Below are 25510 nucleotides of genomic sequence, written 5' to 3' on the forward strand. Positions count from 1 at the left end.
CTGATGAGCGCATGTGTTAGAGCCTGAACGAGTCAGATAGATAGTAGCCTCACTTATGAGGAAAGACCTGTCAAGATTCTCGACAGGAAAGTGCGTAGTACGCGTAACAAGGATGTTCATATTGTCAAAGTTCTTTGGTCTAACCACGAGTCAGAAGAGGCAACGTGGGAAGCCGAAGAGGATATGAAGAAAAAGTATCCAGACCTATTCCTTGAGGTGAGTTACGAGGGCGTAACTCGTTTTCTTTAAGGGGGGTAGAATGCGATAAATTTCGCGCTTTTTGTCTATTTTTTACGAGATTTTCATGTATATGTATGCCTATATTGGGCAATTTGCACATGTAGTGCAAAACAAGTAGAGTCTCCGCATAAGAAAAGTGGGAAAGTGCACGAGTTGCACTACCCTTCTTCAAAGATTTTCGAAATGATGAGTTCAAACTTTCGAAAGCACGAGGGTTTTGTGTTAAGTTTCGGGACGAAACTTCTTTTAAGGGGGGTAGACTGTAATCCCCCACATTTTTAAAGGATTTTCATAAATATATTAAGTTATTTATGTAGTTATATTTAAATCCAAATGAGTTTGGAAATGGTTTGACTTTTAAAAAGGGTTGACTATTTTAAAAGTCAACTAAAAATATTTTGCATGACTTAATAAAATTGAAAATGTTTTAATTAAGCATGTCTTAATAAAAGCTTTAAGCATTAAAAATAGTTATTTAAAAAGAAGTTTAATGGAATCGAAACTCCTAAAAGGATAAAAAGGAAAAGAGTCCTATTGATGATTAAAGTCCTAAGTTGATCATCTTTTTAGTCATCAAATAAATTTTAAATCTTATCTCTTTTCCTAAATTCTAATCTTATCTCTTTTCCTAAACCAAAAAGGATTAGTCTTTTTGTAAATATCCTAAAACTCAATTATTTTATCCAACCCAATTATTTTCTTCAAAAATCACGTCCTTCATACTTCTCCCTCACTCGACATTTTCTCTCTCCTCTTTCCACGTGACTTTTCTTTTCTTCCCTTCACTCGTTTTTTTTCTCTCACCCGAATCTGATTGGCCATATTTCTCATAGTTCCGTTTATTTTTAGCCAAAACTTCCTTCTTGAAAGTTGTAGATCTCGAAAAGTTATTGAAGTTAGGCTCAAGAATCGCTCAATTCCGATTCTTATTCTATTAGTTATGGCCTCTGCAAGTTTCGCAATTCTGCTGCCATATTTCCCTCGCGATTTCGGTATATTACTCTTTTTCTTCCTTTTTCTTTTGATTCTTTTCCTCGTTTTCTTATATATTGACTTCATATATATTATATAGAATATTAATATTTTCGATTTGTTATTATTTTTAGATTGAAGTTCTAATCATTAAAGCATGGATTTTTAGAGTTTTAATTACTATAAAACCATAGTAGCATACTAGATACTATGAGATTGATTTAGATTATGATTTTAAACATGTTTATATACGTTTAAAGAAGGTTTTATGATTTTAAAAGTTGCTGGAATTTTAGAAAGAGTTTTATTAATGGAGTTTTAAGATTTTTAATTACTAGTATGGTAGTACTATGCTAGGAATTAAAAGTTATTGAAGTTTTGATATTAAAATAAGCTTTTGAATATATTTAAAGGGGATTTTAAATATTTTAAAGTTGCTGTATTTTTAATTAAGAGTATTGATTTTAGTTTTATTAATTTTTAGGCGGAGAATCTTTCGTAGGAGACTTTTAACGTTTTAAAAGTGGCCTACAGGCTAGTATATAAAGGTACGTACATAGTCTACGTGCTAAATGGTTAGAAACATCTAGGGATGTTTTTAATTTGTAGTATCATGTATAGGACCTTGTAGTTCATATATATGATTTACTGAGATGGCTTTACATGTTATTTGCTTGTATGCTACATGTAAACTAAGAATATGTTTAAGTATGACTTGTTTGTATGGAAGTTTGATGCAAGCAACTAAGTTTAGTTTGGTATTAATTCGTGAGTGAATTAATGTAAGTAAATTGGAATCATGGATTCTTTGAGTTTATCTATTTATCTTATAAGAACCGAGGATCTTATTTGGTAATTTTGAGTTATACCTATATAAAGGTACAGTTACTGTTGGCTAGGTTCAACAGGCAAGTTAGTAAAGAATAAAAGAAGTTAAAAGAGTCTTGGATGCTAAGTTGTGAACACTTATTAATTCTAAGATTAAAAAGGAGTTTTGTGATGTTATGTGATTAGTAGTGTGAGTATTATGTGCTTGGTTGGTGTCAACACAAGTATAAAATGAATGCAACGTAAAGTGAAACGAGAATAGGTTATAGACTTTAGACTGGTGCACGTCTAGAGTTGGACACTAAGGGTTGGAGTACATAGTCCGCCGTGATATGTATTCTCGAGGTTGGGTTGATCACCATTCCTCTTTAGTCTAAAGGTTCCTCGATATCGTAGGTCATTCTGGTTTACGGAGTCATGACCGTATTTCCTATTTCAGAAAAGTCAACTCGTCCCAATAACTATTCCATTTAAAGAAGAAATAAAAGTTAGAGTCTAGTTCAGTAAGAGTCATCTGCAGTTGTTATGTTATTATTATTTTATTCTACAAGTTGTGTTGTAGTATCATGTTTAGGATTATTGTTGTCTGATATGTAGTACTCAGCTTTGCTGATTACGTGCTTGTCTGTGTTTGTGATCATGGCTTTGCCTATTGATCCTGTGGTGATCCTTCGGGGGAGCAGAGTCAAGAAAGCATTGACATTACAGGTTCGAAGATGCATACCATTGGGGAATCTGGAATGGAGAGGCTTTTGTGATAGTAGTATTTAAGTTGTTTCGAGGGGTTTATATTTTCAAACTTTAGCTTTGAGTTGGTGTGTTTCAGTTCAAACATTGTTTGACTCTTATTTCGTAAGTTTAATAAAGTTGGTTTTGTTTTAGTAAGTTTTCCGCTGCAAAATTCTGAGTAAGCCGAAACGTTATCACACGGGCGATAATGCCTGGGTAATTCTCTAAGTTTTATATTATAAGTATTTTCTAGAAAGAGAGAATTATCGGGGTGTTACAGCATTCGCCCCAGTTGGGGCGAGTATGGATATGACTTTGGTGGGTAGTGGGTGGGTATGGATACGAAAAGTCAATCCACCATGGGTAGTGGGTAGGTGGTAGATATGAGGTCACATCCGCCCCAAATCCTCCCGCCCCGCCCCATATCCATCCGTCCCGTATAATATTTACTAATTTACCCTTTATAAAATAAAAAATTATGTTCATAGATCTAAAAAATTGTAAAAAATAAAATTAAGAAATATGAATACTGCACTTTATGTTTTGTTTGTTAGTGTTTTGTGAACTTTGTATTATCATTTGGAACGATTTTCAACTGTTCTTGAGGTTGAACTAGTGCACTTTATGTATGACAAAGAATGTATATTTTTTTTTTCTTTGAAATGGGTGTTTCTAATAATTAATTTATATAATAGGTTATATATAGAAAATAAATTAGGTAGACGGGTGGAAAATCCACCTGGGTGATGGGGGTATAATGGGTAATGGATATCCACTTGGTGGTGGAGCGGGTGTGGGTATAACCTTACACCCACGTGGGCGGAGGTGGATATGGAAACTTGTACCCGCCATGGTTGGCGGGAAGGTGGCGGGTATGGAAAATTTAGGTGGAGGTGGGTGTGGATTTAGGGGTATCCGCATCCGCCCCGTCCATTTGCCATGCCTACCAGGTCCCCACCCCCTCCGCCGCAAACCCCCTCCCCCCGCAAAACCCTTTTCATCGCAAAACCCCCTCCCTCGCAAACCCCCTCCGCACCCCCTCCCCCGTGAACCCCCAGCGCTTTCCCGGCGAAACCTCCCCTCGCCCGCGCTCGCACGCTTCCACGGTAGACCCCCACCCCTTCTTCTTCCTCTTTCTCCTTTCTTTCTCTTTCTCTCTACTACGGAAATTCAAAAAACAAATTCCTTCGGTGGGAGGGGTGACGGGGACATGAGAGAAGGGGGTGGTTGGAGACGAAGATTGTGGTGGGCGATGGATGCTTGTCTGCGGGGGGTGGGGTGGGGGTTTACTGTGAGTGGGGGTGGGAGAGGGGTAGTCGGAGGATTTTTTTTTGTGAAAAAAAAAACATAAAGTATGGGTCATCATCATCTTTTGAATCAGTGACCAGTAAAAAGGCCCGTTTTAATAAATGTCCCACAAACGTGGGATTATTCCCAAATTTATGAAAGGTGGGATTCTTTTGGGAGGATCGCACAAAGGTGGGATTATTCCCATTAAAAAATCCTTTTATAAATTTGTTTAAACTAAATTATCCTTAATTTCTAAACAAACTTCTCAAAATATGTAACCCCTTTATTGCTTTACACCATTTTAAAGAACATTTATTACCTTTTGATTTTGTTTAAAGGAAAAAAAAATAAAGAACTAGTTTCAAGACAAAAATATCAAAAAAGCACTTCATAAAATACATTTTTTGTAGATTGTCAAGTAGTTATTAACCGGCTCTCAAAGCATGCTCTCTTCCTTTCGGATTTGGATCTCATGCTTCATGATATTTTATCTTGTAGTGTGTATTTTAATTCTCTTTCTTGGTCCATGGTAAGAAAGATGGTAATTTTGTGGCTCATAATTTACCTCAACTAATTCCTTTTGGAGTTGAGCAAGGATGGGAGAACCACTATCCTTTGGAGGTGGCTCCCTATGTTCTTGTAGACAATTTGGTGATGAGTTAATGTTGTTTTAAATTTTCCCTAAAAAAATACATTTTTCTGGAATTCCTACCACTCATTCCATTTTCTTTAATTCCCGTGAGAAATGAGCACTATATTATGAGACGCAGGGAGTACAATGGACAAATTTTGTGTAATTATCGTATACTTAATACTCCTCTGTCCCATATTATAATGCTTCATTCCTTCTAAAGTGTTGACTTCTAAGGGAACACTATAAGAGGGGGGTGAATTATAGTGTGACAAATATACGTTATTTTTTGGCCTATTATAGTGGAAAGTTTGAGTTAAAATCCCTTGTGGTCGAGGTTGTTTCTTCCTATTGGGCCTAGGAAGTTTTTCCTCGCTAAAATCTCTTGTATATTTATCTTGTTCCTTTCGTTATTTTATAATTCCGCAAAAAATAACGTATATTTGTCATACTATAATTCACCCCCTCTTATAGTGTTCCCTTGGAAGTCAATAATTGGTATCAGAGCGGGAACTCTAAAACATAGGAAACCCTATTGAGAAAAGATCCTGATGGGAACACTACTTACTGAAAAGCTCGAAGAAGGTTATTCAACCTTACGACCTCCAATATTCAACGGGAAATTCTTCACCTACTGGAAGAACATAATGGAGATCTACATCAAAGCACAAAACTATCAGGTATGGAAAGTCATAGAGGTTGGCGATTTCAAAGTCACAACCAAAAACAAAAAAACGAGGTAGTTCCTAAACCTATATGTGATTTTGATGCTTTTGACTATAAGAAGTTAGAAATGAATGCTCAAGCTATTCAACTGTTGTATTGTGGTCTTGGACCTCATGAATACAATCGTGTCATGGGGTGCAAAACTGCTAAACAAATATGGGATTTACTTGTAGTCACTCACGAAGGAACAAGGTAAAAAGGTCTAAGATTGATCTTCTAATGAGTAAATATGAGCTCTTTTCAATGAAACCATATGAGACAATTCGTAATATGTTTAATCGATTTTCTAACATTATTAACGAGTTAGATTCTCTTGGAAAGTATATTTCGTCTGAGGAACAAGTTCGCAAAATTTTAAGGAGCTTACCAAAGGAGAAGTGGATGACCAAAGTAACTACTCTCCAAGAAACGAAAGATTTCACCAAGTTCAATCTAGAGCAGCTAGCAGGTTCATTGTTGACACATGAACTTCAGTTAGGAACTCAATATGGTGAAATTTGTACAAATCGGGCACTTGCTCTAAAGGCCTATGAAGAGGAAGAAGAGGACGAAGATTTGATGCCGAAGAAACTGTGAAACTTGTTCGAAAATTCTAGAAGATGTACAGACATCTCAAATCGAGCAAAACCAAAGGTAAAAAGTCTTCTACTTCAAAGTATGAATCTGGTTGTTTCAAATGTGGTAGATTAGATCACTACATTAAAGAGTGTCCCTCATGGGAACAAGAGTCTGAATCCGAAGAGGAACTTTCAGAGGAAGGAACTTCTCAGTTATGTTTAATGGCCAAATTTGATGTTAAGTCTAAAACTGAGTTACATGTTAAAAAGTTTAATATGTGTCATACTATAAAACCTAAACAAAGCTGGTTTCCTAATTCTAATTGCTAGACTTTATGGATGCCTTAGTGAGGGGGAACAACATATGGCACTCGTTGTTCCTTGCGCTTCTTTGGTTGATTTTTTTTTTAATTTCGCTCACTTAAAAAGGTTTATGAAAATAGTAGAGGTGATTTTGTTAAATGAGTTAAGTTGTCTTGTCTTTCCCTAAATGTAAAAGTCATCTAGCGCTTTTATGTAGAGTTTTTGTGAAATATCTTCCATATGAAAATGTGTCACCACAATTGCTTCTATGTTTTATGCATAGTCATGAGTTAAATTGATAAGATGACTCACTGATGTCTTTGTAATATTTCCCTTATTGTCCATATTGCTAATTGTTAGTCAAGAGGAAGGAGTAAAAAGTGTCACTACAACAAAAAAGGGCAAAGATAACTGTTAAATAAGGCTTTACATAACAGTTTTGAGGTGTTATCCAAGTCAATGTAATGTAAAGTAAACATAACACCTGACGAAAGTGTTATGTTTGCCAGAGAAAACATAACAATTATTTATAATACACGTTATACAGCTAGATAACACATTTTGTAAATAAGTGTTATGTTTGCTATTTATATGACAAATTGAAAGAAGGAAAATTTAACACTTATCTTGAATAACTGTTATGTTTTCCTATAATCTATATACACTAGTAGAATAAATGCTATTTGCTGCGGTAATATTGCTGCGGTTTTACCTATACGCAGCAATATAACACGCAAAAAAAAAAACAGAAATTGACAATATTGCTGCGGTTCCCGCCCAAAACCGCAGCAATATTGTTTAACGGATAGTTTTTAAAATAAAGTGGGGCTTTGAACAGCTAATATTGCTGCGGTTTCCATGTAGGACCGCAGCAATATATTAAAAAAATATTTTTTTAATATATTGCTGCGGTCCTACGTGGAAACCGCAGCAATATTAGGCTCCCCATATTATTTAATGGTAGTTAAGATGGCAGCTCTCTCACTAAACCCTAAGGCCTAAAGAAACCGCTCACCTCTCACTCTCCTCTCACGCCTCCCTCTCTCCTCTCTCTCTTCTCAAACTCACGTATCTCCCTCCTCTCCTCTCACGCATCACTCCCTCCTCTCTCTCTTCTCTCACGCATCTCTCTTTCTCCTCTCAGATTTAACCACCCACCACATCAGTTTCACGCCTCCCGTCGTTGTTCCGTTCCGGCGAAACCAGATCTGCGTCGTTCGTCGGTCCAGTCCTTCGTCGTTCGTGCGGCGTTCGTTCTACTCGCGTTCATTCGTCGTTCTACTCGCAATCATTCGTCGTTCTGCTCGTCCGTCGTTCTCAAACTCGTCCGTCGTTCTCAAACTCGTCCGTCGTTCTCAAACTCGTCCGTCGTTCTACTCGCATCGCATCGTCGAGATCTGGTTCTCGGTTGAGACGCGAGCCACGTTTAAGATACAATTTTTTTTTTCTTTCGAAATCCATTTGGTTCGTTGGAGCCATGATTTTTGTTTTCGTTTTTTTCATTCTTTTTAGATCTGTTTGTGATTTTTGGTTTTAGGATTTTTTTTAATTTTTTTCCTTTTTTATTGTAACTCCAACCCAGCGGTGGAGATGATTAGCAGTGCAATCTCGTTAAGAGTTATTATGGAATATCAGTTTGTAGTTTTTTTCTTATATTTTTCGTTTTTTAATATCAGTTTTTTATTATAATTTTTGTAATTAGTCTAAGTTGTAATAGTTTTTTATATCTAAATATTAATAAGATTCATGTCATTTTATTTCCAGTTTGTTTGCGAATTTGTTGGATAATGGATGAGTTAGTGGCATGGTTTTAATCTTTCAAATTTAATTGTAAAATTCCAAAAAAAAAAAAAAATTTTTTTTTACCTGGCAAGAACATATTGATGCGGTTTTGGCAAAAAAACCGCAGCAATAGGTTGTACATTTTTAATTAAAAAAAATATATTGCTGCGGTTTCGAGCCGAAACCGCAGCAATATGTTCAAATATTGCTGCGGTTTAAAACCGCAGCAATATAATAATTACCTATTGCTGCGCCCTTAATTGCTGCGCGCCCAATTCCGCAGCAATATGCCACTTTTTAACCGCAGCAAATAGCATTTATTCTACTAGTGATAACTGTTATTACCTATAACTGTTATCTATGATATATTTTTTAAAATAATCAAATTATCATTTCACATATATATTGACAGTAGGCGTTGCAGCATGCAGCACAACAATGTCGTCAGTACAATTCAAATTTTTTTACAGGACAATATAATACATGTATCTGTTGTATAATTAATACTCAACCCATAAGATCTTACAACCAATAAATTGCATATGATATTCCAAATTTCCAAAATTCTTTATATCACAAAATAATTCAACTAATATTCATAATTCTAAACTTCTAAAAAAACTACTATATATACATATCAATATTAATCTAAATCATAAACAAGATCAAATCTAGCCTATAGCCACATCCACATGATATCAATATCCAAATCCAAAAATATAATTTATGTCCAAAAGTGGATGAAGGTAAAAAAATTTAGGCGGAAAGTTAGAACTCATTCGTCATTTGTGCTTCGTGTTGATCTCCGGCAAATGTAATCCACAACTCTCTAAGTTCATCAATTTTCTCCTGAGAATAGGTTGGACCCATGCCTTGATAGTACTACAATAAAGGTAACTACAAAATAAGTATTCATATATAAAAACTTGAAAAGTAATTAAACTTTATAATTAATCATGCACAAATTAGAAGGAAACAAATAAGAAGATGAATGTTTATTTTTTCCTGAAGTTTGAAGTTGAAGTAGTTATTAACTATTGAGACCAAAATAAAAGTATGCATGCACTGATGACTTGAACATGTATATCTGAAGCATCCAGATTTATAGGTAAAGTTATTGTTTTTGAAAGTGCAAGTTCAGGCTGTATAAACAAAGAAACTATTTTAAGCAAGGAAATGAAAATAAACCTTGAGTGCAAAGATATCCTTTCGCATCATCTAGACTCTAATGTACATTTTGAATTGAAGATGAGAATATTTAAGAAATTTAAACAAACTATTGATAGAAAGCTCCAGCTCAAAAGTCTACCAAATATTGTTACTAGACCACTTAAACTTATACATGCAATAGAAACATTGAAAGGAAAATTACAAGCTGTACAGACTTTCAATAGTAGTTGGAAAAAATATACCTTGAAACAATAGCTTTCGTCAAGATGAACATGACAATGATACATATAGTATTATTCTGATGAGTCCCACCTATGATACTACAAAGGAACAATTAAAAACAGAAATAGATTAGCATGAGTAGCATATCCGACACAGGTTTCACACCTTAAAACATTATTAATACCAACACTTTAACATGCAGAGCTTGCCAATTTCCAAGCAAGACAAATAAACTAGAACATTTAGATGATCCAAGTCGATAAACTGCGTTATAGATTTAGACTCCTTCCCTCCTCCCAACTACGAAAAAGGTTCAAAAACTAATGTGTCTGGCCACTGAAGGGCAATTTACTATAAATATATATAACAAATCAAAAATCAATTTATTGAGTGCAATACAGTATCCTGAAGCTTACATAAATATTGTTGATTCTAGATCGTGTATTTATGTGTTCTTCTGTGCATCTGCATGTTTAATTCTGTAATTTAATGAAGCTTACATAAATACATAACTAGAACTTATATGCATAGAAAATAGTTAATTCAGTTTTAATACTAAAGTAGCACCACTCATTAGTGAAAAGGATTCATCAATTACTTAATGCTATAATCAGACAGGACGATGGTAAGATTTAAATATGTACTTCGCTTGTTGCGGTACTACTCTTAGTTGATGCTAGTGTTCCCACACAGAAGATAGATCTTGATTGTGCTAATTGGCTCGGACGCAATAATGTATACTCTTCAACAATTATGCTGGCCTTTGCCTTTATATTATTGTTTCTAATTTCTATCATCTTTGGCTGCAGCTCTTATAGGAAGTATTTAATATCTTGTTGTTTGGGTTTGTGCCTTTCAGATACCTATCACCTTTGTCTTTACCAAGTGTGATAAGATGAAAGGAGGAAAAGGCGCACGACCTGAAGAAAACATCAGAAGTTTTCAGGGATTAATCAGAGAGAACTACAAGCAACATCCCCCATGGATCATGACTAGCAGTGTCACCAATTTAGGCAGAGATGAACTTCTTCTCCACATGTCACAGCTATGAAACTATTGGGATGTTTAACTACTACTACACATTAGAACTGGCATTTTGTAAGATTAAATAGAGAAATGCCAAATGAAACTTTATGTTGCTTGTAACTCATAGTTGCACTTGTACCACATCAGATTTGTTATTGGTGTGGGACTGCGGGAGAAACTCCCTAGACATACTTTGCAGGTAATCATATATGTATACTGTTGTTATGTGTTTTCCGTATGCCATTAGAAGCAGGTAGCATCGCCTCAATTCAGTAGCAGCCTTTTAATTCTAGAACATACTTTATCAAATCAGAGATGTAGAAAAACAAACTTTTATGGCTCTATATACCCTTTTCTATCATTGAACAGTTAAAGTAACCCATGTTCGGGTTCACTTCTTGAAGATGGGTATTGGAGCCGATTCACAAGAGCATCAGCAAGCGCTCTGATGTGCGGCAACCACAAGTACTATGTTTACTCATCACACACCCAATTTTGGGAATTCCAGAAAAACAATATAGTAAATTTACCAATCCAAGAAACCAAAAAATTGATTAAATTAAAAAATTTAAACAATAAATATGCCAAAATCAGTTTTTTTATGTATTAGGAATAAACAAGGGCTTGAAAATTAAGAATTACCTTAAATTGTTTGTAAGAATGACGATTATGGTTGTCGATTTCTCCCAAAACGACTTGCTAGGTAGCATGAACTTGTGAATTTCAATGTTCCATGAGTCTGCTATAACCGATAAAAGGGAAGGGAACCGAGGATGAGATCCAGAGGTGACAACCGAAGTGGGAACTGAAATTGGAGGCGTTGAGCGAGCGAAGAACAGACGCACACTTGTGGTTCAGTTACAGTAAATTGAAAATAAAAGAAAAGGGTTTACAAAGGGTAGAAAGTTTTGTTCCTAATTTCTAGCCAAATAAACGGTTTTTATTTTCAAGATAATTATTAGCATAATTTTTATTATTAATAATAAAGCAGCACATTCTCATAAAAAATAATAATAAAGCACCACATACTAATTTCATAGCAAAGATAACACATATTAAGGTTAGTGTTAAGTGATATATTATCAATACAAGCTAAGATAACAGTTCTTCGGTTAAATTGTTAACTTTAGGTTTTACATAACAGTTGCTAGAATATGAGTTAATTTAGGGGTGTTATCTTTGCCCTTTTTTGTAGTAGTGTGTAGTTCCTTTCATCTAAGGAACTCATATGTTATACATTCCACATGAATCAAGTGCATTACGTATGAATGTCCAATTCTGTTTTCACATGAGTTATATCATTCCCTAAATTCTCATATCTTTTATTATACCATATATTTTTAAAAATCTCAAAAATTCCTCCTAAATAATTTCATCTCACATTTATATATATACTTTTTCTTTTCTAACCAATTCACCATAATTCCAAATCTTTCGGTTTGTGTTCCTCCACTATCACTTTGAATATTGATGATGATGCAACAATTGAGGGGGAACAAAGAAAAGAAAAGAAAAGAAAAGGAAAAGCTTGAGGGAGAATAAGGTGATATGGAGAAGAAAAAGGAGAGTTTGAGGGAGACAAAGAAATATGGGAGAAAAATAGGAGAATAAAAGTAGAGATTTGTGAAAGGGAGTAATAGAAGAGAAAAGGTTCCAAAAATGTTGAAGTTCCTACTTCTACAAAGCTGTAAAAAAAAAAGAAAAGAAAAAAAAGGGTTCTAGTAGTCCTAAGTGTGTTCCTTTCGTATCAAATCTAAAGTAAACAAAAGGAATCAGTTATTTCCTTGAATCTCAAAATAAGGAACAGACAGCATAATTATATTTAAAGTATTGAAAAAGAAGTAACGAAATAGATGTTATTTGAAAGGAACGAGTGTGTGCTTCAAAGGCAAATCACAAGAAAACTAGAAGTTTAGGAAAGGTAATGGTGGAGGAACAAGTGACCAATTCATACATATATATCTTTGCCACTTAGCCTATACCAACCATTCTTCACAAAATGAGCCTTTGATCCTCTCTTTTAATTCTATTGGACATTTCGTTTGTTTGCTTCTATATGGATTGCACTTTGGTAATATGATGCTTTAGCTTCTTTGACTAATTGATCATCATGTGCATGAGGATGGCTAATATTACTAGATTGATGTTTGAGCTAATTGAAATTTTTAACTCATGTTTGACCATTAATTTTATGTTTATGGTGGTGTGCTGTCACTATAAGTTAGAAAGGTTGATCATGAATTCTTTAAAAGTAATTCGCTTTTTGATGATGTCAAAAGAGGGAAGATTATGGCAAAGTAACTTATTTATTATTCTTACTATGGTATATTCTCTACTTAATATGATCTTGCATTATAATATTATATTCTAATTATGTTAGTTTTTATATTACTTTGCCTTAGTTTGTCATCACCAAAATGGGGAAAATTGTTGACCCAATATGGTTTTGATGATGACAAACTAAAGTAATTTAACTAACAAAGTTTATGAGTTTTATGTGTGCAAGAATCATTGTAAAAGGTTGTGCCTATAGCATTTAGAATGCTTGTTATGAAAGGTGTGCAAGGTGCATTGTTCCTATGGATAAAGAGAATACTACAATCAAGGTTGAAGTGAAGAGGCTTAACTTGAAGATTGAAGTGAAGATATTCAAAGGAACAACTATCCTAACATGAAGGAAGCTTAGAATGCATGAGTTTGTATTTAAGTTCCTAAATGTAAAAAGGGAACAAGATCCGGAAAGGTAAGGAAACTTGAGTTATAAAGTTGGAATGAAGGTTTAGAGTCTCTAGTTAAGTTCCTAGGTTTAATGAGTCTAAATGGTAAAAAGATTGTGTCGGTTTCTATTAATTAAGTCTACGAGTTCCTTGAGTTAAATGTTAAGCAATGTTTCCAAAGTTTGAGAATTGGGAATTGAGTTCCGTTCCTATGTTGGGAACAGACGTTGGTACAGGTTGGGAACATACCTAAAACGTCCTATGTTGTGTGCCTAACATATATGAAGCGCTTAACTGATTTGTTTAGGAGTCCTAACTTAGTTTGACTAGATCCACTAATTTAGAGATTAGTTAGGAGTTTGCTAGGAAAAGATTTTAAAATGACTTTCTGTTTTGAAAAGGATAATATCTTATTTTAAAATCTTATCTTTTTATTCTAAGTAAATCAAAGGATTTTCTTTTTAAATAAAATCTGATTTTCAGTTTTTATTTAAATATTTTAAAAATATATTTTTTCTTAAATCATTTATTTAAAAATGGTTTAATTGTTCTCCAAGCAACCACTAACCACATAATGTTTACTGTTAAACGTTTTATTTGTTTTAGTGAGTTTAGTGGGCTTGCTTATTATTTTCCAAGTATTAATTAATTTATATGGTTTAATTACTCCCTAAGCAAACTAATATCAGTTTAAGCTTACTGCTACACGTTTACTGTTTGTGGAGTAATGGGCTTGATTATTTTATTAAAGCCTTAATTGATTTTAATTAGTTTAATTAGGCTTCAAGTTTTATAAACCACGTTATACTTTACTGCTTCTCCTATTAAGTTAAGTAGTGGGTTAGTGGTTATTTAATTCTCAAGTAAATTAAAGTTAAACAAAAACTAATTAATTAATTAAGTTCAGGATATCATGGGGTTAGTGGGTTAATTAGTGGTAAGTTATTTCATGACTACTTATGTTATAAATAGGCGCTTAATCTAAATTTTAATGTGTCGGACTTTAAGTTATTCTTACATAAAGTGTCAAACTTTAGTAGTCCTTCCATAGTGTGCCTGACTTCGATTTTAATTGGGTTTAACTAAGATAAAGTCAGTACCGTCATTCCTTCAATATACTCTTGTGTTCCTTACATATTTCCTACTTATTTCCTTATTGTTTTTATCGTCTGTAATCTTGTTTTTTGGGGTAAGGGGATTTTGAGTGAAATCCTGTATTGAGAAAAGCAAGAGAAAGGGAAGAAACTTGAGTGAGTTTCATCGTAAGTGTGAGAAGCTTTGAGTGAAGCAAGAGAAAGAGAAAGAGAAAGGAACTTCGAGTGAAGTTTGAGAGAAACAACAGTTGTAGGAACTGTCGTTGGGAACTTGAGTTTAGTAACTTAAGTTGTGGCTCGAGCGAAAAGTAATAGGATTGTAAACAGAGTTGTTTTGGCCTATTATAGTGGAAAGTTTGAGTTAAGATCCCTTGTGTCGAGGTTGTTTCTTCCAATTGGACCTAGAAAGTTTTTCCTCGCTAAAATCTCTTGTGTATTTCTCTTGTTCCTTTCGTTGTTTTATAATTCCGCAAAAACTAACATATATTTGTCACACTATAATTCACCCCCCCTCTTATAGTGTTCCTTTATAAGTCAACATAAAGTATCCTAAAATGTAATTCTTGTTTCCTTTTTTTATTCTATGTACACCTTTTCATGATTTTCCTGGAAAAATTGTACCACCATTATTTATTTGCTTATTGAAAATGATTTTTTTCTTTGTTTATTCAACCCAAGTGTTGAATTAGTCATGCATTTAATGTTCTTTCACCACTTTTCCCCCATAATTTTAATTTTCAAACACAAACACTCTTTACTTTCCTCTTAGATTTTGTTGAACTTAACACCCGTGCAAAATTAGAATCGCGCACTATAATGTGAGTACTATTTACCAAACTAAAATTGCTCTAGTAGTAACCTTGAAGTTGGGGGTGTGATCTCCACTAGGGGAACTTTGGGAGAGAGATTCGCTTTACCATCCCCGAATCTCAAAATGTATACCATCCTAGGGGAACTTTGGGAGAGAGATTCGCTTTACCATCCCCGAATCTCAATACCATCCTTTGAATTTATCATTTATTGGGTTTGTACATGCACACTCGTGAAGCGGTGCTTGATTTAATTTATGTAAATTTTTGTGGGGGATTAATGAAGAAAGATAATTAATTTTGAGAGCGTGGATGAAAAAGAGAAAAAGAAACTAAAAACTGAAAAGAAAATTAAGAGGGGAAAACAAATAAAAATGAAAAAGGTGTAATCTCATGCATGTTACACTTCTAGGCTAGATGTACGTTGTCCTAACTATTATATGCTCAAGTATATGCATGGACAATAAGGGGAGTATTATGAAGACAAGATGCGAGTCCTTTACCATAAAGTGTGAAACATAAATCATACCATAATGCTAGTCACTTATTGAATGTCAATTAGACTAAGAGTTTTATTTTGTGTAGCACACAATGATTTCTAATCATTCCTAGTTCTGGGCGAATTTTCTCAAATTTGTCTCTAGGAAGTGGTTTGGTCAAGATGTCATCAATTTGATTTTCAGTAGGACAAAAGTTAACTTTGACAAGACCTTTTTGGACATTATCTTTAAGAAAGTGATGCCTAATGTGTATGTGTTTGACTCTTGAATGATGAACTGAATCCTTGAAAATGAAAATGGCACTTGTATTAGCACAATAGATAGGAACACACTTAAACTTAATGTCAAAGTCTCAAACCTATTGCTTGATCCAGAGGAAATGGGAACAACATGCAGCAACTGCCACATACTCTGCTTCTACAGTGGATAGGCCAAATTTGTTATGTTTCTTTGAGCTTCACGAGACCAAGCTTGTTCCTAGATATTGAACAATGTCGGATGTGTTTTTGCGGTTTACTGAATCTCCAGCTTAATCCGCATTTGAATAACTTATAAGATCAAAAACTTCACTTCGAGGATAGAACAAATATAAGTCATCACTTCCTTTCAAATATTTAAGAATTCACTGGACTGCCGTTAAGTCAGATTCTTTAGGATTTGATTGGAATCTTGCACATAAACCAACACTAAAAGCAATATTAGGTCTACTTGCAGTTAAGTAGAGTAAATAACCAATCATACCTCTGTATTGCTTCTCATTTACACACTTACCATTTGTGTCTTCGTCTAACCTTGTTCCTGGTCCTATGGGATTGTGGTTGGTTTTTTATTGCTCCAGTCCATATTTCTTCAGCAGTTCCTTGACATATTTTTGTTGATGGATCATTGTGTTCTCTTTCTGTTTACTTGATTTGCAATCCCAGAAAGAAGTTCAATTCTCTCATCATACTCATCTCGAACTCACTACTCATACGATCAACAAACTCCTTACATAGAAGATCATTAGTAGCACCGAATATTATATCATCAACATAAATTTGAACTACTAGTATGTTTGTTCCTTTTGATCTAAGGAACAATGTTATATCAACCTTGCCTCTAATGAAATCATGAGAAAGTAAGAATTTTGACAATTTTTCATACCAAGATCTAGGAGCTTGTTTCAACTCATAAAGGGCCTTGTCAAGCTTATAGACCTGATTTGGAAGGTCTGGATTTTCAAACCCAGGAGGCAGTTCCACATAGACGTCTTCAAGTAACAATCCATTTAAAGATGCACATTTTACGTCCATTTGGTACAACTTGAATCCCATAAATGCAACAAATGCAATTAAGATTCTTATTGCTTCTATTTTAGCAACAGGAGCAAAGGTTTCATCGAAATCGATACCTTCTTGTTGGTTGTACCCTTTGGCTACAAATCTGGCCTTGTTCCTTACCATTGTTCCATGCTTATCAAGCTTGTTCCTATAGACCCATTTAAGTCCAATAACTTTCTGGGTCTTTGGTTTGCTCTACAGGTGCCAGACCTTGTTCCTCTGGAACTTATTTAGTTCCTCTTGCATGACATTTATCTAATCAGCTTCCTTGAGTGCTTTCATATGATCCTTAGGTTCTGTCATAGATAAGAAAGTATGAACAACACAAACATTCTTTATTTGGGATCTTGTTTGAGTTCCCTTTTCAATCTCACTTATAATTAATTCTAAGGGATGAGAATTTAGGTGCTTCCAAGGTTTTGGATCAAAGCTCCTTGTTACTTCTTAAGGCGGTTGATTTATGTGATTTTCTTCAGTTTTAGGAGTCACTAAAGTATCTTGATCTCCTCTTGTTGCTTGTTCCTTGGGAGGCTCAAGCACTGAGTTCTCTGGATCAGGAACTAACTTCTTCTCTTTCCCGGCAGGGGTTGGTTCCTCGTCATTATGATTAGACTCTTCTGGACGAGTTAATCCAATTTCAAAGTCATTGTCATTACTCTATTCCTGCATAGAGTTATTTTCATCAAATATAATATGGACACTTTCCTTAACACACATTCTACGCTTATTGTAAACACGATAAGCCTTACTACTTGAGGTATATCCTAGAAATATAGTCTCATCACTTCTAGCATCAAACTTTTCTAAATTGTCCTTTCCATTATTATGTACAAATCATTTACATTTGAAAACTCGAAAGTAAGAAATATTTGGTTTTCTTCCTTTGAGTAGCTCATAAGGAGTCTTCAATGTAATTGGTCTCAGCATGACTCTATTGATGATGTAGCATGATGTGTTTACTGCTTCCGCCCAAATTTTTTTTGGAAGACTGCTTGCAATCAACATTGTCCTTGCCATATCTTTTAGGGTCCGGTTCTTCCTCTCTACTACACCATTTTGTTGTGGCGTTCTTGGGGCTGTGAAGTTGTGATCTAGACCCTCATTGTTGCAAAATTCATCAAACTTGGAGTTTTTAAGCTCCTTTCCCTGGGCAGATGTTAGATATTTTAATTTGTAACCACTAGTTCGTTGAATTGTTTTTAGCAAATGTTAAGAATTCATTAAATGTTTCATCTTTGCTATGAAGAAATATAACCCATGTATATATCGAGTAATCATCTACAATCACTAATACATATCTCTTACCTGATCGACTTTGAATGCGTACAGGGCCACATAAGTCCATATGAATGAGTTCCAATGGACTTTCTGTGCTTACCATTTTCTTTGATTTGAATGAGGATCTCACTTGCTTTCCTTTTGTACAAGGATCACAAACACCATGGTATTTGAACTTAATCGTTGGTAATCTAACTACTAAGTTTTTTTAATTTCATTTAGTTTGTTTAGTAGGGACAATCTGGCATGTCCGCAACGCTTGTGCCACAATAGGGGATCTTCTTCAATCACGCTTAGACATGTGAGATTGTTCCTGGGAACAAGGTTGAGATCAACCATGTAGGTGTTACCTTTCCTTGTTCCTTCAAGTATCTTGGTTCCTGTACTTTTATTGCTAACAACACAAGACTCATTAGTGAACTTCACTATATTCCCTTTATCACAAAACTATGAAATACTAAGTAAACTATGCTTTAAGCCCTCGACCAAAAATACGTTATCCATGTAGTGTGATAGAGACTTACCAATCTTACCAAAAACTACAATATTACCAGTTAGGTTGTCTTCGAAGGTCACTGTTCCTTGATAAGTGCGTTTCTAATGCACTTTATCACCTCCTTTTGGTTTATTTTGGTCTCCCTTATTCTCTTTTCTCCTCATTTCCCTTTCTACTTCCTCACTCGATCATTAATTGATCATAGTGACATTTTGCTAGATTTTCGATCTATTTTGATCGAATTCTAGTACATATGCTTTCACCAGGTTTTCTCATGTTTTTGTTGCAGGTATGACCCTTTTCAGGGCCGAGTATTGCAAGATACGACTTAAGGCCCCCGCACACACTAGTGCGCCCGCACACGCCACTGGTGAGCCCGCACCTTCAGCAGATTTGGAGATAAATCATAGAACACATAGGTAAGCCCGCACCTGTGTATGGTGCGCCCGCACCAGTAGACGAGACATCCCAATTGAGGTAGACAGGCCAGGTGCGCCCGCACCATGCGTTTCCGGAAAAAAAGAGAATGCAGCCTCATTTAAAAGATACTTTGGATGTTGTTAAGGACTTATGCTTTATTTAGTTTTTAGAGAGTATTTTTAGGGTTTTATACTAGAGAGAAAACACTTGAGTTTGATTGAGAATTGAGATCATTAATCATAGTTTGTGATTCCGTTAACATTGAAGGTACTTTTCATTGAATTTAATTTGAATTTTCAGTTTTTATTTCATTCTCTTACACTAGTAGAATAATTGCTTATTGCTGCAGTGATATTGTTGAGGTTTTACCCATACGCAGCAATATATCACATAACAAGAAAAAATAAAAAATAAAATAAATATATTGCTGCGGGTTTTGCTTAAAACCGCAGCAATATAGTGTCAACCGAATTTTTTTTAAAACAAGTTGACTATTTGACCAGACATATTGCTGCGGTTTTTGTCAAAAACCGCAGCAATATATTAAAATAATATTAAAAAATAATATTTTAATATATTGCTGCGGTTTTTATAATAAAAACCGCAGCAATATCATACCAAAAAAATATAAAACGCGGAGTGACTTAGGGTTTTGTTTCCTCACTTCATTTCCTCACTCCACCCGCCGTTTCTTTCATCCTCTCCCTCCTCACCTTTCAGTCCTTCACTCCCATCCTCACCCTCACTCTCATGGTTCAACCTCACCCTCATCCTCACCCTTCACCCTCAACTCTCACGGTTCAACGAGTCGTCAGCCACCACGTCCGCCTGTGCTCGCCATTCCTTCATTATTGAATTCGGCGTCGATCTATGAGAAATGGTGAGAGAATCACTAAAGAATCTGGTGTCGAAATCTCTCTCATACGGCGGAAAATGGCAGCAACAGCAGCTTCGCTGTCTCAATCTCCACGCTCATCAGGTCTCTATCATCTTCTCTTGTTAATTCATTCTTTTTACAGATTAAATTCACTCGTAAAATATAATAATTTCCAGTAACTGCTTCGCGATTCATGTTTTGTTCGATTTTTACAGATTATTTTGTGTTATAGTGTTTCTATGAAGATTTCGCCAACCACCATCTTCGACCAACGATTTCGAGATTTCGCCAACCACCACTTCGCATACGCCTGTGCTCGTCGAGAATTCTCCCCTCTTCGAATTTTTTTTTAGAGATTTCTTAGTTTTGTTTTATTTTTAATTTTTTTTCAAGTTTTTGTATTTTTCGTTTTTTTTAGTATAGCTGATTTTTTTTCCCAGTTTATGTGTTATATTTTTGGTAATTATTGTAAGATATTATCATTTTTTTGAATATATGAATTTAATGTATATTGGGTATTTTGTAATAGTGTATTGTTGTAGTTATGTTACATATTATAGTAGTACTATAACTATACAAAAAATGACAGCTCGAGAAATTGAAATATTTTTTTTTTTACTTGCCCTGAGTTTATTGCTGCGGTTTTGGCTTAAAAACCGCAGCAATATACTCTTTTAAATTGATAACACATAATAATATTGCTGCGGTTTGTACTAAAAACCGCAACAATATTTGTAGATATTGCTGCGGTTTAAAACCGCAATAATATTATTAATACCTATTGCCGCCCCCTTAATTGCTGCGCGCCCAAAACTGCAGCAATAGGGCACTTTTTAACCGCAGCAAATAGCATTTATTCTACTAGTGTTAGTGTTTGTTCTTGCTTTTAGTTTATTTTAGATCTTCATTCTCATATTCATATAATTGTGATTTCTATTAGTTTAACTATCTTTTAATCATGTTTAGCCTTAGTTTAGTCATAGATTTTATGTTTAATTGCTTAGAATCCATGATTAGTGAGTAGTTTCATATCTAGGGTTAGGGTAAAAGTATGAATTAGGGTTTTAACTGTTTGTTGATGAGATTGTGATGTTCTAAAGAAGTTATGCATTGATCTGGTGTTTTGAAATCTTAGAATAGATATTGATCATATTTATACTTTGGTATTTTGAACTCAAATATTCTTAAATCGAAATTTGAACTCTTTTATCATCCCCAAGAATCAACTTAATTTCTATGCCAAGATATTGAGTAGAAATTATGGGGATCCTTTATTAGGGGTTTTCCGAATTTATTGAATCTCTTAATCAATTAACTAAAGACCATTCGAGAGAGGATTTAGTTGATTGATTAAGTGCTTATTCTTGAGGACCATTCGAGAGATCAGGACTCGAGTATTTTAGAGGGAAACTAAACCTTGCATGATCATCTCCATAATCTTCACAATCGCATCAATATTCATTGTCCGTTCTTATTCATACTAGTAACCTTAACTCTAGTGTTTTCCTATTTGATATTTAAACTCTTGGTATTTGCTAGTTCTAGTTTTTAGCTAGTCATAATTGTTACCAAACCTTTTCAAACCCCCAAATACCATTCAATTAGGTACTCTAGACTTGATAGACTTTAATTAATCCCATTTTCCCTGTGGATCGACCCTTGACTTGCCCTTACTATTTTCTTAGTAATATTGCTTGTTAGATTTTCTAAGTATTCACTAGTAGAAAAAGGTCAATTTGCGTCGCCCCATTTGCGTCGCACAAACACGGAAACGACGCAAAAATGCCATTTGCGTCGCATGCAACAATGAATCGACGCACAAGACGAACGATGTGCGTCGTATGTAATTAACGTGCGATGCAAATCATTTATGTGCGTCGCATGAAGCCCATAGTGCGACGCACATAACAAAGTAATTTGCGTCGGACCCTTGGCCCATCCGACGCAGATCAGCCCAAAAGCCCCATACTCTTAAACACTCCTCACACTAGCACGGAGCCTCATTCTCTCAAACCCTAAAACTCCCTCTTCCTCTCGCGTCTCTATCCTCACACTAGAACAACCTCATTCTCTCAAACCCTAAAACTCCCTCTTCCTCTCGCGTGCGTCTCTCTCCTCACACTAGAACGACGTCTCTCTCCGGCGACTTCTGAACAACAACGACGAGCTGTTCCTTTTGCGTCTGATCTTTCCGCGCCCATCAACATTTTTGTCGCAGCCACTTTGAACAACGACGAACTCTGAACAACGACGAACTCCATCGACGAACTCAACCGACAAACTCAACCGACGAACTCAATCTTTCTCCGGCGTACAATCGACTTCGTCTCCGGCGTCTCTCTCACGGGTTCGTTTTTTTTTTTCAATTTTTCAATCTACAATTTTGGTTTTTCGTTTTTTCATTGTTTAGATCTACAATTTTGTTTTTTCATTTTTTCATGTTTTCAGATCTACAATTTTTTCCTTCGTTTTTTCATTTTTAAATTGTTTAGATGTAATTTTTTCATTTTTTCATTGTCTTCGAGTTTTACTCATCTGAAATTATTTTCTTCTGTTTTTTTTACTTTTTAAATCTGATTTTTTATTGATTTTTTTTGTTACTTTCATTTGCAGATCTGTTTTTAGAGATCTCTGGAAGTTTGCTTCGTCGGACTACTATAGTACAAGGTCGGAAGTATTATTTTGTGTTCGAGTTGTAGATTATAGAATCTTGGTGGTTTAATGTTTTGTGTTGGAGTTGTAAATTATAAAATTATTGAATTTTGTTTGTATATTTTGTTGTGTTCTATTCTACTTCGATTTCAGTTGGTATTTTTCTCTCAATCTTCTACTGTTCGAGAATTGTATGTGCAGTACAACCTAGTTCCAAAAATAATTTTTTTTATTAAAATAGTAATTTGCGTCGCACATATCCCGAGGTGCGACGCAAATCACTAATGTGCGTCGCACTCTAGGCAATGTGCGACGCACATTACCCTCGCATTACTCTGAATTGGGATGGGATAGCCATCTGCGTCGCACCGTATACGAGGTGCGACGCAAATAGGTGAAAATGTGCGTCGGATCTGCATTCAACGCAGACCATTGATACGCGATTCGCGTCGAGGGCTGTGGCGTCGGACCCATGTCCGACGCAAATAGGCGCCTCACATCCGATGCAAATCGCCTATTCTGTACTAGTGATTATTTGAAAAGCGGTTTTTGGTGCCTTAAAGACACACTAAAAACCTCTTATCATTCCTCTATGGTATGCTGAAAGTGAGAGAAACTTGGATTGATCATCAGTCATATGCTTGGAACAACTGATATCGAAGAACCACATGTTGTTCCCCCTTACTTCAGCCTGTATCCAAAGAATCTAGTCAATGGTAGGAACCTAGTCTTTCTTGGGTTCCTTTTGTGGACTAAAATCATCCTTTGCTTTCCATACTCGTTTCACTAGTAATGTATTTTTCTCTATACATTCCTCCCTGGTGGAACAGTCAGAAACTATGTGTCCACTATTCCCATAATAGGAACATATCTTGCTAATAGGCAAATCAACATTTTTTTCTTTTTATTTTTCTTCTTGTGATTAAAGCCTAGTCCATCCCTTTCTTTGTTCTGATACTTTTGTATCCAACTTACAGGATCAGGCAATTTGTTCCTAGAGAAACCGAGTTCCTTTTTTAGTACCAGATTTTCACTCGAAACATTTTCATAATTAGATTTAGTTTTTCAAAATCTGTTGTCCTGAAGTTGAAGGAACTGATCCTTTAGGAACAAAGAGTCTCAACTCTGCCAGTTACATGTTTAAAAAATAATTCTCATTATTAACCTTTTCGAAAGCTTGTTGTATACTTTGATTTTTATCAAAATGGTCAAAGAACCGCCTTTCAGTATCGGTTTTTAAAGAAAGCCAATTTAAATGTTTCTTAGTGACTTTTTGAGCATTCTCTAGTTGATTCTTTTTAACACACATAGCCTTAAAATCATCTAAGCTTTCGAGAAGTAATTTCATAAGTTGGCTTTTGTTAAGTTTTGTAAGCTCTTCTTCTATACTGTTACGACATACCTTGGTGTTAGATGATTCTCCTTCATCGTCAATTTTGGCCATGAGATGTAGTTGAGCAGCTTCTTCTGCATGTTCCTGTTCCCCCTCAAAATCAGATTTTCCCCATGCTGCAACCATGGCTCTCTTCATTTCTCTTTTTTGGCTGATCCTTGCTAGAGATGGCAGTGGGTAATGGACCCTCCCGAATCTGTGGATTCAGATCCAATTTTGACAGATCTGGATCCTCAAATTTTGGACCCTATGAATCCGGGTAGGAACTGGATCCTCCATGAAAAACGGATCTGGACCGGATCCTAAATTATTACCTAGATCTAGACCCGTTTACCCGTTTTTAATATTATTATAATTTAATATTATATTTGATAATATTATAATATTAGTTATTACACGTCAAACAGATTTTCGTTTGAATTTCGGATTATCGTTCTAATTAATGTGTGATTTTTGTGCGAATTTACTAGATAATTAAATTCGAAAATTGGGTTGATAACTATTCTACAGTTTGATAATTGAATAATTGTAAGCGGTTGCAATGGTTATTTTTCAAAAATTAAATGTATTTTTTGGTTGATATTAGATGACTTTATTGTTTAAAATCTTTAATTATTGTGAAAATTAGGGTAATTTGAAGACAATAGTTAAGGATCCGTTTAGGACCCGAATCCGTAGGATCCGGATCTGGATCCTCATTCTTATTACCTAGTGGATCCGGGTAGGATATGGATCCTTGCCTAAAAAGGGATCCGGATGTGGATCCTAGAGGACCCTGCCCAGATCCTACCCATCGCCATCTCTAATCCTTGCTCCTTTCTTTGAATTTGCCTTTACCCTTCTCTCCATCGCATTGAGGACACTCTTTGATAAAGTGGTCTGAACTTTCACATTTGTCACAACTTAATTTGGCAGGCTTTCTTGTGACCTTCCCTTTATTGTTCTTGTTAAAGAACTTCTTGAATCTTCATACTATCATAGAAGCTTCTTCGTCATCTGTCTCTAACTCTTCTTGATCATCTATATTGAGAGCCAGAGTCTTTGGTCTTACCGTATCTGTTTCACTAGTTCTTAGATGCAATTCATGGGTCATCAAGGAATCTGCCAACTGCTCTACATTGAATGTAGTGAAATCTTTGGCTTCTAATAAAAGTGTTACTTTAGCCATTCACTTCTCATCTTGGGGAAGACTCCTTAGAACCTTTCGAACTTGTTCCTCTGAAGTAATGATTTTTCCAAGGGACTCAAGTTCATTTAGATGTTGGAGAAGCGAGTTAACATTTCTTGAACAGGCTCTTTTTGTTTCATTTGAAGCAATTCATACTTATGCATGAGCATGTCGATCTTGGATCTTTTCACCTCACTTGTTTCTTCATGCGTAATTTGAAGAAGTTCCACATCAGCCTTGGAGTCTTGCACCCCATGATTCTATTGTGCTCATGAGGACTAAGGCCACAATGAAGTAGCTTTTTAGCTAAG

At 35.1% G+C, this 25510-nt stretch overlaps 2 long non-coding RNA genes across 2 annotated transcripts; one reads left to right on the forward strand and one right to left on the reverse strand.

Moving 5' to 3' along the window:
• Positions 1 to 6702: 6702 nt before the first annotated feature.
• Positions 6703 to 11389, reverse strand: LOC125494067 (uncharacterized). Its single transcript, XR_007270467.2, has 4 exons — positions 11119 to 11389; positions 9471 to 9548; positions 8395 to 8940; positions 6703 to 6940 (listed from the first exon to the last, which is right to left on the reverse strand). It is a non-coding gene; the product is annotated as an uncharacterized LOC125494067 (long non-coding RNA).
• LOC125494068 (uncharacterized) lies at positions 10075 to 10596 on the forward strand. The gene is made up of 2 exons (XR_007270468.2): positions 10075 to 10185; positions 10310 to 10596. It is a non-coding gene; the product is annotated as an uncharacterized LOC125494068 (long non-coding RNA).
• Positions 11390 to 25510: the final 14121 nt, after the last annotated feature.

Source organism: Beta vulgaris, chromosome 5 (assembly GCF_026745355.1).
Source record: "Beta vulgaris subsp. vulgaris cultivar EL10 chromosome 5, EL10.2, whole genome shotgun sequence".
NCBI classification, from domain to species: Eukaryota; Viridiplantae; Streptophyta; class Magnoliopsida; order Caryophyllales; family Amaranthaceae; genus Beta; species Beta vulgaris.